We start from the raw sequence: 17,027 nt of genomic DNA on the forward strand, positions 1-17,027 counted from the left end.
ATGTCATTTGTCATTCAGTGGTTCACATCTTTGTAACTATTAACTGATAGACTAACTCTAATGAAGATTCAAACTCCCCGTATAGCAGACACACTGATCTGTTTGTTTTTGTGTAGCCTATATGCGAAGTAAATTCATGTGCGTTTCTCAGCATTCGTTACTCTCCACCTACATTTGTGAACTAAAAAATAAATAAAAAGAGTAGGTAACTTAGTGGAAAGTGATGAATAGGTTTGCTGGCGCCATCGCTCGTACAATGAAGGTGCCAGGGCCGGGTGCAGAAATGTTCAAAGTCATTGTTCCCCTGGAGACGGGTCAGCGTATTGGTCAAAGCCTGATGCGACTCTACTGTGCTTTATCCTCATGTGCACCCAACCACCTCCACCCAGAGTAAAGCGCTGAGGATTCTCATATTTATTTCCAGTAAAATCTCCCTCCCAACTGCAGCGTATGCACAAACATCTCCTTGATGTTTGCAATGCGTCCTCTGATGTTTACCTGCATTAATATTGTCTTTTGTGTGCCTTTGTAGAAGAGATTCTGAATCTGGTATATCAGTAAAGCGATAACGGATCATGACGTGGTCCCATGAGCCGTGTACGTTTAACTTGGTTAGGTTAGTCATTTAAAGACACCTGACTGGATAAAAGCCATAGACTGCGTAAGGTAAAAGCGTGTAAAATAACGCAAACACCTTGGTTTTAAACCATAACACACCGGCAATAGTCAAACTGTGGTATTTTTATCTTAAAGATCTATTTATGGTATGATTCCTAAAACGTACTTATTTGGTGTAACCTATAGATAAATTGGCCTTTGAATTGAATGATGTTAACTGAGATTTTACCAAATTAAGCACATTTTAATACTACGTGATAAATATTCTTACAGTCAATTATTTATTCTGTCAAAACATGTTTTCAGCTATTTTAATCTGTGGCTGTATTTGTTTGATATATACATCCATCATTTTTTATCACAAAATTGTATATAGAAAACTATAACAGCTATATAGTTAATATTTATTTTAGTAAATAATATTTAGATATAACAATAATTAAAATATATTTACAACATGTAACCATGTGGTATCATTAAAACAACTTATTGAATGATGATGTAGATTAAGAATTCATATATCCATTTAAAGATATTAACATATTGTAGAACTTTAAAAATAACTGCATATACATTTTTATAAACCTAATGTAATTGAAACAACGCTATATATCAGATTTAGGAGAAGATTCGCGGAATTTTTATCCCATTTAAGTCAGTTGAGTGGTCTAGTTATCGATAACATTTAGTCGTAAATACAAATTTTTATTAATTTTGTCTCACTTGCAAAAGTTGAATGTGATGACCGGAGAGCATGAGTATGAGTGAGTGCCGCGCGCGCGAAATTGTCAAAGACATGCCGAGCGCCCTGCAATCCCCACGCAAGGCACACCTTATTAAACACTACCCGATCGGGTCAATAGCCCGCTCTCCCAGCACCATCCCAAGAACAATTTCAATTTTAATAGCTTTTACTATGTATTTCACAGACTCTCACTGAAATAGAGCCATCAAAAAGTCCCGCCGACAGATTCAAGCCCGGGAGCAGTGGCGTAATTATCCCAGCGGACACGTGCCTGTGTGAGGTAGTTCAACCTCGTTCATCATCTCCAGCAGGCCCCGGACTCTGCCTGCTAATTTCATCCCAGGATTAGCTTTGCTCACTTGTCTATCTTTTTACATTTCCTTGAGGGTGAAATATCACCTTCCACGCTTAATAAGGCTGAGCGAGGCCACGCACCGTTGCCTGCGCGCGGCATACGCGCGGAAAAATGGGCAGAAGGAGCAAAAGTTTTTCGCGCTCTCTGTCTCTTCTGGGACTTGACCGGAGAGAAAGAGTGAAGGTGAAAGCGTGTGCCTGCGATACCTGCAGGGCAATGCAGTCTGTTTTCTCTCCGAATAGAAAAGAAAAAAGAGTTGTGTGGGAGCTCTGGGCCGTGCGCGCTGATATACCTCCGGAGAATGCTCGCGCGCGCCGAAATTAGCAGACGCTAGCGAGGCGGAGAACGAGCATGACATCTTATTAAACTTGTGGATCAAATCCGCGTATCCTCAGATCATTTGCCATCCGTTTGTCACCTTCACCCTCCACCCTTCGCGTCCTGCGCTTAATTACAATGTATTTTGTTTAAAAGGGCAATTAAAGGCGTCACACCAATGGCGTGTTGGACTTTAATTACCCATTGACAATAAGGAAGAATGCTGCTGTGTAGGCTTTAATAGCTTAAAGTGCAACAATTTACGTTTATTTTTGCTCTTTTTTAGAACATAAGCTACAAATAACTGGTAACTTAATTGATGTGCATTATTGAGACAATTATAAAGGCATATAATGCAGATAAATAGTTAATGCACATTTAAATCTGTTAAACATCATGTTTATTGTTAGCAGTGTTTTTGTCCCATTCAACATTTTTTTCTAGCGTTTTTTTTTAATTATTTTTTATAAAAATAATATTTTTTTTAAGATAATTTAATATTATTAATAATAGTATTAATTGTATTAATAATAATATATTCACTTGAATCATTTTAAGTCACCCAGCATTCACTTTGGAAGTTTTCTGAGGCCAACTATTATTTTGCATACTGCAATATTCCATTTTGTTATGGCAGTGACCAATTATTTCAATGAATTGTGTCTCTGCAGGCAAAAGTTAACTCAGTTTAACCTTAAAATATGTGGACCGTGTTATCAAATGCATGCCTGACAGTCCAGGCTAAAAGCTTGAGGAAAAATCCTAGACCTAATTACATTCGGATCACAGTGACATGAAGTATTTCAAAACACTGCTAGCTATTATTCTGTTTCGGCTCACCTTGAAATATTCAAGAGCTCACATATCACTCATTCATCGGGCAGAAAAATTGAAAAGAGAGAAGGCAAAATATAATTAACCTTGTTACAGCCAGGTCAAACAACCCATTGTTATTCATTTCATATGACAGCGCTTTGAGGCAATGTTTTCCCAGGGAGACTCACAGCATACGATATAAATTGAGATAAAAATGAAAACAAGAAACCTGAATTAATACTACTGTATACTGTATCAAATAAAAAGCTTCTTGGCACCTGTGAGATACCCTTAAGCAGTTTAGGGGTAAATCGCTATTGAACCAGATCCTTTTAGCTACTGGACCTTATTGCTTCAGACTTTCATCACAGAGGCCAGCTAACATTTGATACTTCATCATCTAGCCATAGCCTCACAGGAGAGACTGAGAGCACCTGACACACTGCTTACAGACACAATATCCCAGTGTTAAAATCAAGTGAATTTATAACAACAGTAATATTTTTATATTTAGATATGATTCTTTATACACAGCAATTAACAGTTGGTAGGACTTATTGTGTTGCTTAACAGGGATTCGCAAAAGTCCCATCATTTATAATCACAATGTTTTGGAAAATACTTTTGCTTATTTGTTGGATCAATTCATCAATGTTATTAATTTACATTAATTACCATATTTTAAATAAATGAATGAGCAAGTACAAACTAAGTGCATGATTAGACGGTGTTACTGAACTGGTGGTCCGGACCTGATCTGGTCTTGGTGTTTCCTGCTTAATTAAGAGTCAGCTGTCACATTGTTCTTTATTTATGCAACCCTGAAAGCCACAGCACTCATCAGATAAATAAAATAATAATTATGAATAGTCAGCAAGAAAGGAGTCATATTTCATAGATGATTGTATATTTATTATTAAGTTTAAATGTATTTTGAATGCAGATAAGCACTTTTTAACTAACCGTGAGTGGCATTTTGAGCAACTTTGTTGTAAAAAAAAAAAAAAAAAGAAAAATACTTGTATTTATCATGCATATACTCAAAACCAGATAGAATTATAGGTTAAAATAAAGCAATATCTGTATACAATATTTTATTGTATTATCATAATTAAATTGATAAATAATAATAACATGCATTTTACAGTATGTTTCCTCTTTATAGTTTTACTAATTTATAGGTTTTCCTAAAAATAAGGAAATCCGTTTCAGCCCCCAACACTCCATACTGTCCATACAATGTGCCACACTAAGACAGTCATTAACTGAATCACATAATTTTCCTCCCTGCCTCAACAAAAGGCCATTTGCAACTTCAGGTGTGGCGGGACAATGGGGGATAGATATTTCTATACAACAATGCCAGAGGCAGACTCTGATCATTTTCTCTTCTGAAGGTTAAACTTAGATAATCTGCCTTTGGCATTTAATCAGCTACTTGTTAAACACTCTTTCGGTAATAAAATATTTAAAATTTTTATTGCTCCTCAAATAAGGCTCTTTTTAAATGGATTTAATGACTTTGTTAAGGCTTTGCTGAATACATCCCTAGTTAAGCTAGTGTGTAAAAGCCTAATGGTAATGATATGCTTTACTGCTTGCAAAATCGCAATGATATTCATTAAAATGACTTTGGTAATCACCGTGCGTAAATTAGAAATACCTGTCCTATCTTCAGGCCCACAGAACAGCATTCAGCACTATAAAAGTCTGCATGGATTATAGAAAAGGAATTAGAAATATAAGAGTGTTTGCCCTTTAATAAACAATCTTTATCTAATTTAGAGATATGATTAATGTATTGCTTTATGATCATATCATCTCGGTCAATACACATTAAACATTTCAAGTTTTATGAATGTGTTTAGGGCAGAAATGCAGCCCATGGTTTTACTACAGTATTTCCACAGGGATGTGATGTGCCTGAAGATTACTTGACTTCCAGCTTAATTGGTCAGAATCTAATAATTAGCAGTCAAGCAGCATATTTCAATTTCTTTTATATAAACTGTGACATTCTATACACCTATGAACTTAAAATTACCTTTTAGCAGCCTATAATTCAGTTGTGTTGTAACTGAATGTTTCTTTATACTTATTATAAACATTAATTTATGCTGTATAAAAAAGAAATGCTTTAAAAACTTAATTTACTTCATGCCTTAATTAATTTGAATAAACAAATATATTGTAAAGTGGTAATATAGTATCAGTTACTGAAAGGGACCTGTGTTAGAAAAGAAAACTCTAAACACAGATTGTGTTGTAACTCTCTTTGTCCAACAGATGGCCATAAAGAGTTGATGGATGCACTTATGTTTGTATGCATGCTCGTTGTATTACAATCCATTGTCACATAAATAAATTACATATTCATACACTTGGGTCTGTTTGCATGGTTTATGAAAAACTCAGTAAAAAAAAAAACATTCAAACACACCTGACTGTTTTCATAAACCGGGGCCAGCCCAAGCCTTTATGGGGCCCTAAGCAGAATTTTATCTGGGTGCTCTTCAGTGTCACCAATACGACTGAATATTGTCAATGCTTGATTATTCACACACTATAAATCTAACACACCCATTATTGGTTTTATTTGTTGTAGCCATGTTGATTACATCACACCAATGTTTTTACCTTCTGTGATTTTTAATTGTAACAGTATCAAACCCACAAGAGTGGCCAGGTGTTAATTTGCACTTTGGTGGGTGGAGTTAATGTAAATAATCTCTGCCAAATAGGCTATTTGTACAAAAACCAAGCATTTCATGTACTCTTAGGGACCCCCTGATGGCCAAGGGGCCCAAGGGGCCCTGGCATAGTTCGCTTATGCCTTGGTCTGCCATAAACTCTCGAGGCCTTTCCAAACCAGCACCGCTCAAGCGGTAAAGTCAGGCGATACCATCTCTGCAGTGAGAAAAGGGGTGACATAAACTCAGAAGAGGCTAATGGGGCGATACTATCACACGAGGAGAGAGGGGTGTACTTTTCGCAGTATCAAATCATCACACGCGGCCAGCGGTATTTCCACAGTAGGGCAGTCATTCATTGACTGATTCATTGCTCTGTTTCCAGCTCTTCTACTGGACGTCTGCTTGGTTTTATTTTATATGTGGAGCGTGGAATGACCCCAGCCCCCACTTACACATACAACTCCCAAGGCTAAAGTCTTTAAACTTTAAAGCCATCCACCCACTTCTGCCATTTTCTTTAGAGAAGGAAAAAGTAGTGAAAGCAGCACTTTCTTTCTGCTTCAGATCTTCAGGTTCCCATTTTTAGAGATACAGAGAGTTTTTCCACTTGTCTCTTAAGTTTTTATGTGCATCTCCTCACCAAGTTGAATTGCAATTTTCTGAAATAAACTTTTGTGAGAAAAACAAATATAAATTTTTATAAAAGTGAATTTTTAGACCTTTATGAAAAATTTAAAACGTAAGAATAGTTTCTGCAAAAAATACCATAGCTACCACAGTTAAAATTTGTTAAAATAGTAAATAAATTTACCATTCAAATGTACAGTTTGGCATCAGTAAGATTTTTTCATTAGTATTTGAAAGAAGTCTCTTATGCTCGCATTAATTTGATCCAAACTATAGTAATATTGTGTACAGTAACAGTAATACTGTGAGAGATATTATTACAATTTAAAATAATGGCTTTCTGTTTTAATCTATTTTCAGTTGTAATTTATTCCTGTGTTGTCAGAGCAAGTTTTCAAATCATTATTCATTAAATCAGTAATCACAAATGACTAGAGAAGGAAAAGTCATGGAAATGACAAGAGTCTTGGGATTAGATCTTAAAATAATAGCTTTACTTTATTTTCATGGTTTATACTTAAGCTTACCATGTTGTTCCTCTGTCCTCAGATCTCTGAAGTACTGTGACCTGCGTGTTATCAGCTGCTGGCCTCTGCAGCGCACCACTCTCGAGCAGGAGCTGGGATTGGCCGCATACCTACTGAAGACAAAACAAGATGGCCAGCACGCACGCTGCGACCTGTCGGAGAGTGACCCTGAAAAACTCAGCAGCACTGACAACGAGGAGGAGGTTGTAGTGGATGGTCAGTATGGCAAAGCCAGAAAACATGAAGTATTTACTAAACTGAGCATAAACCATTTTGTTTTAAATGTAGGAGTGATGAGGGTATGTAAACACTAAATTAGATGGTAACATGGACAAGGCACACCACAACTGGCCCAATCCTTCAGATACTCAGAGAATAAGAATGTAAAGCTATTAGTCAGCTCATCTGTGTTTTAACACAGTCTTCAAACACAGCTTTTGAAAAGGAAGAGGATTCTCTCCTGAGACTCCAGCATCTCCTCATTATCCATCAGCACCTCATGTAAGGAAACAAGAGGAAATGGAGTATCACCTCAATGACCGCAATATTCACATAGGTAGAACTGTTTCTTCCTTCAGGGACATTTCCAGAAATCCAAACCACAATGAATCAAAACATATCCAAATCTAATCGATTTCAAGTTAAAGGATGACTTTGCCGATTTTCAACCAGTTTTGTATTGTTTCAATGTCTCTAGTATATGTAGAAGTACAATGTCTAATATTTCTCATGTTACCTGGACCCAGATGACCATGTTTATTTGTCAGCAAAAGTTGTCCTTTAATTGTAAAACTTTGGGTTGTTAGTTAAACTCATGACTAACAAAAGTGATTGTAATTCTTTGAGCAAATGTTTGCAAGTTGCCACATCATTCTTTCAATTTCAAAACATTTTGTTCTGATTATAACTGATATACTAATCAAATAAACTGATAACCTGAGAGGTATGTTTAATTTTGCTTTAATACTAATAAAACAGAACAGGTGTGTTTTGGGATTTGGGACTTGGGATGGTGAAGTGGGGCATTGCTTTCGAAAAGATTCCTGAAACAAGCAAATTCAAAGGTTTGACATACATACTTACTGACCGTACCTCTCTCTGGTGGTCTGTAGTAAACAACGATCTCCCTAGACTGGGTAACCAGTCCTCCCCAGCTGGCTCTCAGCACCTCCATTCTGACTGGACACCTTTGGATAAAGACAAGCAGCCCAACCAGAGGCGGCAATCCAAATCCACTTCATCTGGTCTTCGTCCACACGGGCGTCTCCTCTACGGCAGAGCTGCTCCTGGGCACGCAATCTCAGCCGCCCACCTGTGGTGCTGCTCCCTAAGGCTGTCTACGACCTCATCTCCACAATGGATTCCAGTGGCCTGCCCAAGTCGACTTCCTTCCTCCCACACTCTTCAGTAGAGTGGGTCAGCTCCTTTAGACCTGTCCTCAGCAAAATGATGACCTGCACCGAGCAGTCGCTGTACTATCGCCAGTGGACAGTCCCCAAACCCCAGCAGTACAGCAGTAACCGAGCGCAAGGACGCACTGATAACTTCCACCCTCGAAAACTGCTGCTGTGTGGGCCACCACAGGTAAACGAGCATCTGGAACACTGGATGCCACTGTCTGTATTTGGCTGGTGGGTTAAAATAGGAATTTGTTGTGTGTGTCCAGGTGGGAAAGACGGGCATATCTGCAGTTTCTGGGTATTCTCTCTCGCATGCTGATCAGACTGATGGAGGTGGACATCTACGATGAGGAGAACATCAACTGCAGTAAGTATTAAAAAGGGAAAGTGACATGACATACAGCCAAGTATGGTGACCCAAACTTGGAATTTGGGCTCTGCATTTAACCCATCCAAAGTGCACACACAGCAGTGAACACACACACACCATGCACACACACCCGGAGCAGTGGGCAGCCATTCATGCTGCATTATGGCCCAATACAGCCCAATACAGTTGGGGGTTTGTTGCCTTGCTCAAGGGCACCAAGGTGAAGGTATTGAGGGTGGAGAGAGTGCTGTACATTCTATCCCCCCACCTACAATTCCTGCCGGCCCGAGACTTGAAGTCACAACCTTTGGATTACGAGTCCAAATCTCTAACCATTAGGTCATGATATCCTTTATATTATAGTACTACTTCCTCTAAGTAGTACTGCTAGCATATTACTAGCATATTGGCTGTTTTTTAGTACTTATAAAGCACATATTAATGCTTAATTATCTTTTGGTCACACATCTTCACGTGATACAGATTCACAGGTCCAATTTCACCACTTCAACTTGAACTTTGGAATTCAGAGAAATTTACACAAGTTTGTGTTTCCTGTCTTCCCATTTCCTTCTCTATTTTGCATATGTATGAATGGACACTAATAGAGCAAAAAGCGTTGACTGACGTGTCCTTTAGGGATGAAACTTGAAAGGAATCACATTTTTCATTTGGGAATCAGTTTGATTATACTATTGCACTGTAAGGTCTTGATTAAATGAAAAGTATAGACTCATAAGAATAATTCGGACTACATTGGTTGCACTGTATGTTTTTTATTGACTGAAAAGAAGCAACTCGTAAGAGTAATTTGTGCAGGATTCAGAGTAGTCCAATTGCACTGCTGTTTTTACTTCCCTAAAAAGAACAAAATCATGTTATACTAGTGCTGCTTTTCATTTTTGCTTTAAGTCTTAAATCTGTCTGATTGTCCTATAGGTATCAGTGAAGTTTTATATTTCTTTCTCCAGATTTCGAGAAAGACTTAATGGCCGTTGCATTATGGCCCAATACAGATATTATGCGTGGGATGCCCTTTGATTACACCATCCATGACCCTAAATACGAGGACATTAGCTCTGTCTACTCACCAGACACTCCAAATTTAAATGGTGAGACCATCAAGACAATCATATATGGTTTAGTTGAGCTCTACTATTGTAGTTCTGGTCATTTTATTAGGTAAGTATTGTTGAAATTTGTTTGGTTTGTCTTTACTGCTTTAGATGGAAACTCCAGGAGGCAGGAAAATATGTATCTACACAGGTGAACGGCACGGATAAAACTCTCTAAATATGCAGCTTACATCATTGTGAGCAGTGCCATCAGTATATGGGTTTTAATCTGCAGTATGAGGTGAGCCCCAATACAGTTCATGACACAGCTCTCTCATGCATACTTGAATCTGATTGGTCAATGGTAGTATTAAAGGGTTCATATAATGCTTTTTTAAAGATCATTTTTTTGTGTATTTGATGTTTCTGAATATGTTCACATGCTTCAATGTTTAATTTTTTTTTTTTTCAAATACTGTAGATTAAAGTCGGTCCTCTATGCCACGCCTCTCTCAAACACGTCATTTTCTCTTCCAACAAGTCTTTTTTGAACAGTCAATAGCAAATACGTCAACTAAAAACAAAACACACATATAGTAGCTGATTAGAAGTGCGAGATTGTCGTAGCAAAGTCAGAATTACCTCCTCTCCTGGGTTCATGAAACGGTCATCCATAAAATGCATTGCTGTTCTGTTGTAACTTGTAAGTAATCTTAAAGGGGGGGTGTAATGCTATTTTATGCATACTGAGTTTTTTACACTGTTAAAGAGTTGGATTCCCATGCTAAACATGGAAAAAGTTCCAAAAATTAAGTTGTACGTTTGAAGGAGTATTTTTGTTCCAAAAATAAATCTTCCGGTTTGTCACAAGTTTCGGAAAGTTTTTTTCGAGTATGGCTCTGTGTGACGTTAGATGGAGCGGAATTTCCTTATATGGGTCCTAAGGCACTTCTGCCGGAAGAGCACGCGCTCCCGTATAGCAGAGCAGAGACATTCACTGACCAGAGCAAGAGACCGAATTGTCACAAAATAAATGTGTTTTTGGTTGCCAGGGCAAGACAACCCTGCACAGATTACCAAAAAAAAAACCCAGCATTAAGAGATTAGTGGATGGAGTTTATTTTTACAGAGCATCGACGGAGTTGTGCAAGTGTTTTTGTTTGTTCCCTGCATTTCGAAGATGCTTGTTTTACAAACAAGGCCCAGTTTGACGCCGGATTTGCACATCGTTTATTTCTTAAAGATAATGCAGTCCCAACGAAAAAGGGTCACGATCGTGGTGTTGGAACCGCAGGTGGTGAGTAAAACTGCTTCAAATATCTCTGTGTTGTTAACTTAGCTATCGGCACGTAAGCACATCAAGTAAACAACATGCAATGTTGTCATCAAACTGCACTTTCCACATGTAAAGCTTAAAAGAAAAAAAAAGAAAAATAAGACGACATAAAGTGGAACTTAGTCATTTTCCAAAACCGCTAAGCAAATATATACAGTTTCAGTACATACCACATAGAGACGTCGTTGCCGATGCTGCTCTTGTTAAATTTCAGCATCTGGATCTGATTCTGGATCATAAACGGCTGAATCTGACTGTTAGCCATGGTTTGTTTTAGATGTTTTTTTCCTCACGGTGTCACAGCTTCCAAACGCTCTCAACGCAAAAGCATACTGGCGCGTGTGATTCTTTAGCTCCGCCCACACGTCACGCCTCCAGCCACTCGTGTTTTTCTCTTACATTCTCTTTTCTCCTATCTTTCTCTTATAAATACAATAAAACTAAAGACTTTTTGGAGTTATGAAGGATGCAGTACTACTCTATAGGTACTCAAGATTAACAGGATATTGAGTGAAAACGAGCATTTCACCCCCCCCCCCCCCCCTACAGATTCCTAAATGCATCAACTTTCAGAAGGCCAAATAAAGTGCTTTTGCTTTCGCTTAGAAACACAGCATCTCCCTGATACGGCTGCTTCAACACTAACTGTGGTTAATGAAACCACACAGTCTTACTTGCGTAAACATTTGGGCGGCATTATGCAAATATTTCCACATAATTATATAGGGGCGTGTTTGAATGAGCCGTGTTGGGGGGGGCAGAGTCTTGACTTAGATTAAGAATATCTCTTTGGTTTTGAGACTTTAGTCTTTGCAAATTTCAGGGATCTTATCTATGCACAATCAGCTTGTAATGCTCCAAAGAGAAAGGAAAACTTGAAATCGCATCATATGATCCCCTTGAAATTCTACTCCATAGAATAATCTATAATTTATGTATTTTTGTCTGACTGTATTTTGGGATGTTGATTATCTGTTTGCAGCTGTACGAGTCCACCCTGCATGCCTTTACTTTCTCTCACCTTCTACTGGGAGAGGAAATCCAGCTCTACTTCATCATTCCCAAATCCAAAGAACATTACTTCTCCTTCAGCCAATCAGGAGGCCAGCTGGAGAGCATGAGACTGCCTCTTACTTCCGATTGGGTACTGACCAGCAGTCAACTAGTAGATGCCAAACGTGCCATGACTGCATGATGAAAACTACATTTTCACTTAATAGTTTCAAAAAACAAACTAGCAAACGTCTTCTAAAGGGTTTAGTTTACTAAGCTTGACTAGTTCCAGAATATTTACTGACTAATATGTAATAAAAATAACAACAATTAAAGCTAGATTTGATGCTTGCAGAATCCTGATGCTATCAAAAGTCCAATATTCATGCCCACCACCGGTCGCCATGAGCACGGCTTGTTTAATCTGTATCATGCCATGGAAGGAGCCGCCCACCTGCATATTCTAGTGATTAAAGAGTACGAGATGGCCGTCTACAAAAAATACTGGCCCAACCATATTATGCTTGTCCTACCCACTATCTTCAATGGAGCTGGAATAGGTAACCATCAGTAGATTATCATACTGTCTAATTGATGTTGATGTCAGTGAGGTCTTTAATAAAGTTGCTTTTTCTCCCACATTCTCAGGAGCAGCTCATTTTCTGATTAAAGAGCTGTCTTATCATAACCTGGAGTTAGAGCGGAGCCGGAGAGTGGAGCATGGCAGTCGGCCATAAGATGTCTGGCCCTTCATCATCCTTGCAGATGATTCTTGTGTGATGTGGAACAGTGTTGATATTGATCCAAAAAGGTACTTCATTTTGTATTTACATTTATTTACACTTTTGTTTTTACATTTTTCATATATTCATTTTATTATTTTTGTTTTATTTTTGGTAGCTTAAAAATTACTTTTTGTGAGTATTATAAATAAATAAATAATATATTATTATTATTATTATTATTATTATTATTATTATTATTATTATTTTATTAACAACCATAGTTCCCCTTCTGGTGAACTCCACACATTGGGGAATGCAGCCTGCATGACCGATGTCTGAAGCACGTGTGAAACAACGCCAGTCTATTGGTCTCCAGTGTCTCCAATGAGAAGCTCTGTTCGCATTTGTCTCTCTTCTTGAGTGATGAGTGACAGGTATTTGTGTCTCGCAGTTCGGGTGCCGCTGCTGTCAAAGCACAGTGAGACCTTGGATTGCATGATTAGCGGCTTAAAAGTGTTACTTGATTTGAAAGAAAACAGTGCATCCATGTGGCAAGAGCTTACACTGCCTGCATATGAACTTCCAGGTACCCCAGCCTAGGATGTCATGGGCCAGGTGGACCAATGGACAAGCACACATGCTTCAGACACCCATCATGCAGGCTGCGTTCCCCAATATGCCCCCTAGGGAGCGCAGCGTCTCATTCCCTCTCGGAGAACCATGGTTACATGCAAAACCCAGGATGTTTTTAACTTCATCTTCTAAAAAGATGCCGGACTCAAAAAGGTGCATTAATACTTAAAATGAATTAACACTTAAAAGACATTTTCTTCCTTTGATTGATTGCACTTTATTCTCGCCATGAATATAGCCTTAGAAGCTGGTATGGCGTTTAAAGAAAGAAAGAAAGAAAGAAAGAAAGAAAGAAAGAAAGAAAGAAAGAAAGAAAGAAAGAAAGAAGAAAGAAAGAAAATTTTAAATGTATTTTTTTAGCTTTGAAATTAGTTTTTTTGAGTATAATTTTTATTATGATTATTATTTATAACATTAAAACTTAAAGTAACTACAAATAAATAAATACAAATATATCCAGTCATCACAACAGACTGATTTAATTTCATTGATCAGGAAGTATAGGAAGTTTGTTTTGGATCATCTGTCTTAATTTGTGTATTTGTATGTCTTTCAGTGGTACCGCAGGGACAGAAAGAAATGTGTCCTTGAAACAGGTTCTTCAACACATAGAGTCTTCTCCAGATGTTACTCAATATGGCTTATGTGGAATGAGGAAGTGGTCCAGTCGTGGAGGTGGGGCCGGACAGCAGGAAGAGCCCTTCTCGCGTGGACACTTACATGACTTCCTGCTCCTTAATGTGGACCTCACACAAAATGCGCAGTACAACCAGAACCGGTGAGTCCTGAGAGAAAGTCCAACTAATCTGGTTGTTTTTTCCTCCATTATTGTCCAAATATTCACATCTCGCTCTCTCCACACTAGTTTCAAATGTGATGATGTGGACTTCAACCTCGGTGCCCACAGTGCAGGGCTCCTCATCTGCAGGTTTAACAACTTCAGCGTGATGAAGAAGCAGATCGCCATTGGTGGATATGGGAACTTTATCATCAAGACTAAGGTAAGTTTCTAGCAAACGTCCAAAACTGTACTCATGCTTTACTGTATAGATGTATGATAAAAGTCATATTCCTTGAAACTAATAAAACAATTGAACTGAATTCTCCACAGATGACCGATGTCCCCACCACAATCCAGCCATCACAGTACATCTGTGCTCCAGACAGCAAGCACTTGTTCCTGGCCACACCAGCTCAGCTACTCCTGGAGAAATACCTCCAGCACACCAGCCATCGCCTCTTCCCCCTCAGTGCCCAAAACTACAGCCACCCGGTCCTCTCTGTCGACTGCTACCTGAACCTCAGCCCAGAGGTACTTCAACAGACTATTACTAGCTTAAAACATTCCATAGTAGACTGGTGTAGAGCTGGGGAATTAATTGAAATATAACCGAAACATCTCAACTGAAATCAAATCACAAAGACTGCAATTTAATGAAATAAATAGATGTGTTACATGATTCAGAGAGAATCACAGAACTCCATCTCTGCATGTGCTCAGAGTATGGGTTGCTTGTAAAGTGCATTTTGTAAACAACATAGTAAATAAACCTGCTGCTGTCAACTAAAGTGAAGCTTTTTGAGGGCTACCTGCAGTTTTCTGCCAAAATAAAAGCTTGTTGCTTTAATGTTTGAAAATGAAGGATTACCTGTTGTATAGCTACTGTGTGACCTAGCTGCTTCCTTTCACATTAATTTTTTTTTGTTGTTGCTTTTTTCTGTTCCCAGGTGACTGTTTGTTTTGTCAGCTCCAAACCTCACTCCATTAACTTCAGCACTACTGGTCTGCTCTTCAGTGGCCTCCTCCTATACTTCTGTGATTCCTTTGTGACTCCTGGATTCCTTAAAAAGTTCCAGTTCCTGAAAGGTAAAGACCAGGCAGAAAAATAATAAATCCATCAATCTGTCTGTCCACTTAGCACATGAAAACATTAGGAAATGATCCTCTGTGTAAGTCATCATTTGCTCTTTTCTGCTCCAGGGACAACTCTGTGTGTGATCTGTCCTGACCGGAGCTCTCTACGTCACACTGTTGTTCGGCTGGAACTGGAGGATGAGTGGCGTGTTCGTCTCAGTGATGAGTTTCAGACTGCCAATGCTAAAGAGGACCAGCCTCTCTTTTTCCTTACAGGAAAACACATATGACTCTCAAAGCCTGAAGACTCAGCACTTTGGTCTTATCACCTGTCCTGTCTGTATGTAACAGTAGCTCTGTAAATAATGCACAGGATGTGCTCTAAATTTACTGCTTGCTTGTTGTTGTTTTCTTTCTCTTTTTAAGATCATGCAGGAAAAGTCTCTGATTATTACATTCAATATAAAACAGACCCTCAAAACTGGATTTACTCACACCTATCAATGTTTAAAATGTATTTATTTACCATGAGTCTGTGACATTTCTAAAAAAAAAAAAACACTTTCTGTGTTTTATTGTTTGGCATTTTAATCTTTTTTTCTGTCACATACAGATCTTTTAACGTCAGCTTAATGCACAGTTATGAAGTGTTAAAAGAACACATTGAAGTATTTTGTAGAAAAGAGTATTTTTGTAGTTGTGTTTGGCGTGTGGATGAAGGCGTAACGGTATTAAAGTACTTATGTCTTACATTTCGAATCTTTACAACCTCTGCTCAACAATGCTTTGCTTGTACTGCTGTACGTCTGTATGAACACATGAATGCAGAACAGTCATATTTTTACCCCCTGAAAGAAAAGTATAAATCTTGTGTATTGGGCATGCATTTTATTAAAGTAAACCTCTTGGTCTTAGTTCATAAAGATATGTTTGAAAATGAGTATCAGTGCTATAAAGAAACAAAACTTTTAATATCTGTCACTTAACTGTTATGATTTATTTATGATAATCTCTGCCTTAATTACAGCAATTTTCCATTACTACTGATTGTTTTCTTGTAGACAGACTATTAGCTTAATTACACGGTAATTATAGAAATTTTATTTATTTTTTATTTTTTTACCAGTTAAGAAGTGATGTGGTAGAGATACTAAAAAGAAAACATTTACTATTTTATTAGAGCTGAAGGTTATGATTTAACGGGCTTAAAAATCATATGTGTTCTTTATCATATCTATGATCATAACAGATGCATGAGCTTCCTTGTGTAATTAAAAGGGTCCAGCAGAGGGCACTAAACTTCATATTTGCTGTATTGTATGAGTAAACTGGTTGTTCCAAGTGTTTTCCAAATAATGTTTGTATATTGCAGTTCACAAAAATCTCAGTTGTTCATGCCTACACAAACTGAATTTATTAATAGTAATATTTTGATAAATGCAGTTTCTATGACAACACATCTCCTCATCATCATACTCTGTAGGGCAGGATGGGTGCATTAATTACCTGCTAGGCATGTTACGAAACAAGTTAACAGCATGTACCATTGATCATTCTGTTAATAAGGGATCAATGTGTCACCCAAAATGTTTATAGCACCCACGGCATGTGTCATGTTTCTGTGGATCCTTAGGTTATGACCGTCCACAGCTTTCAGTTAAATTCACACATGATACTTTATATTTCAATCCACATCGGTGTCACCCATACATATCTTTCAATCACAAATCATTTGGAAATGAATCTAAACCTCAACCTTTGAGCTGAGCTTAACTGAAATATTACCCATCATGCTTGTATTATGGTATATGAGATGAGGTATTTAATATGGAACATTGTATATCTGTGCAGGCCACTTTTTATCTTCAGCCATTCAAATGTTACACAATTGAATCACTATCTCTAGATAAACAGTTGACTAAGAACACACACAGTCGCTGTCATCTGGTATGAATGTTTAT

The 17,027-nt window shown here is 38.0% G+C and overlaps 1 pseudogene; it reads left to right on the forward strand.

Moving 5' to 3' along the window:
* Positions 1-223: 223 nt before the first annotated feature.
* Positions 224-16,007, forward strand: LOC113075927 (protein GREB1-like; annotated as a pseudogene).
* The last annotated feature ends 1,020 nt before the right edge of the window (positions 16,008-17,027 follow it).

This window comes from Carassius auratus, unplaced genomic scaffold, assembly GCF_003368295.1.
Source record: "Carassius auratus strain Wakin unplaced genomic scaffold, ASM336829v1 scaf_tig00018063, whole genome shotgun sequence".
Classification (NCBI taxonomy): domain Eukaryota; kingdom Metazoa; phylum Chordata; class Actinopteri; order Cypriniformes; family Cyprinidae; genus Carassius; species Carassius auratus.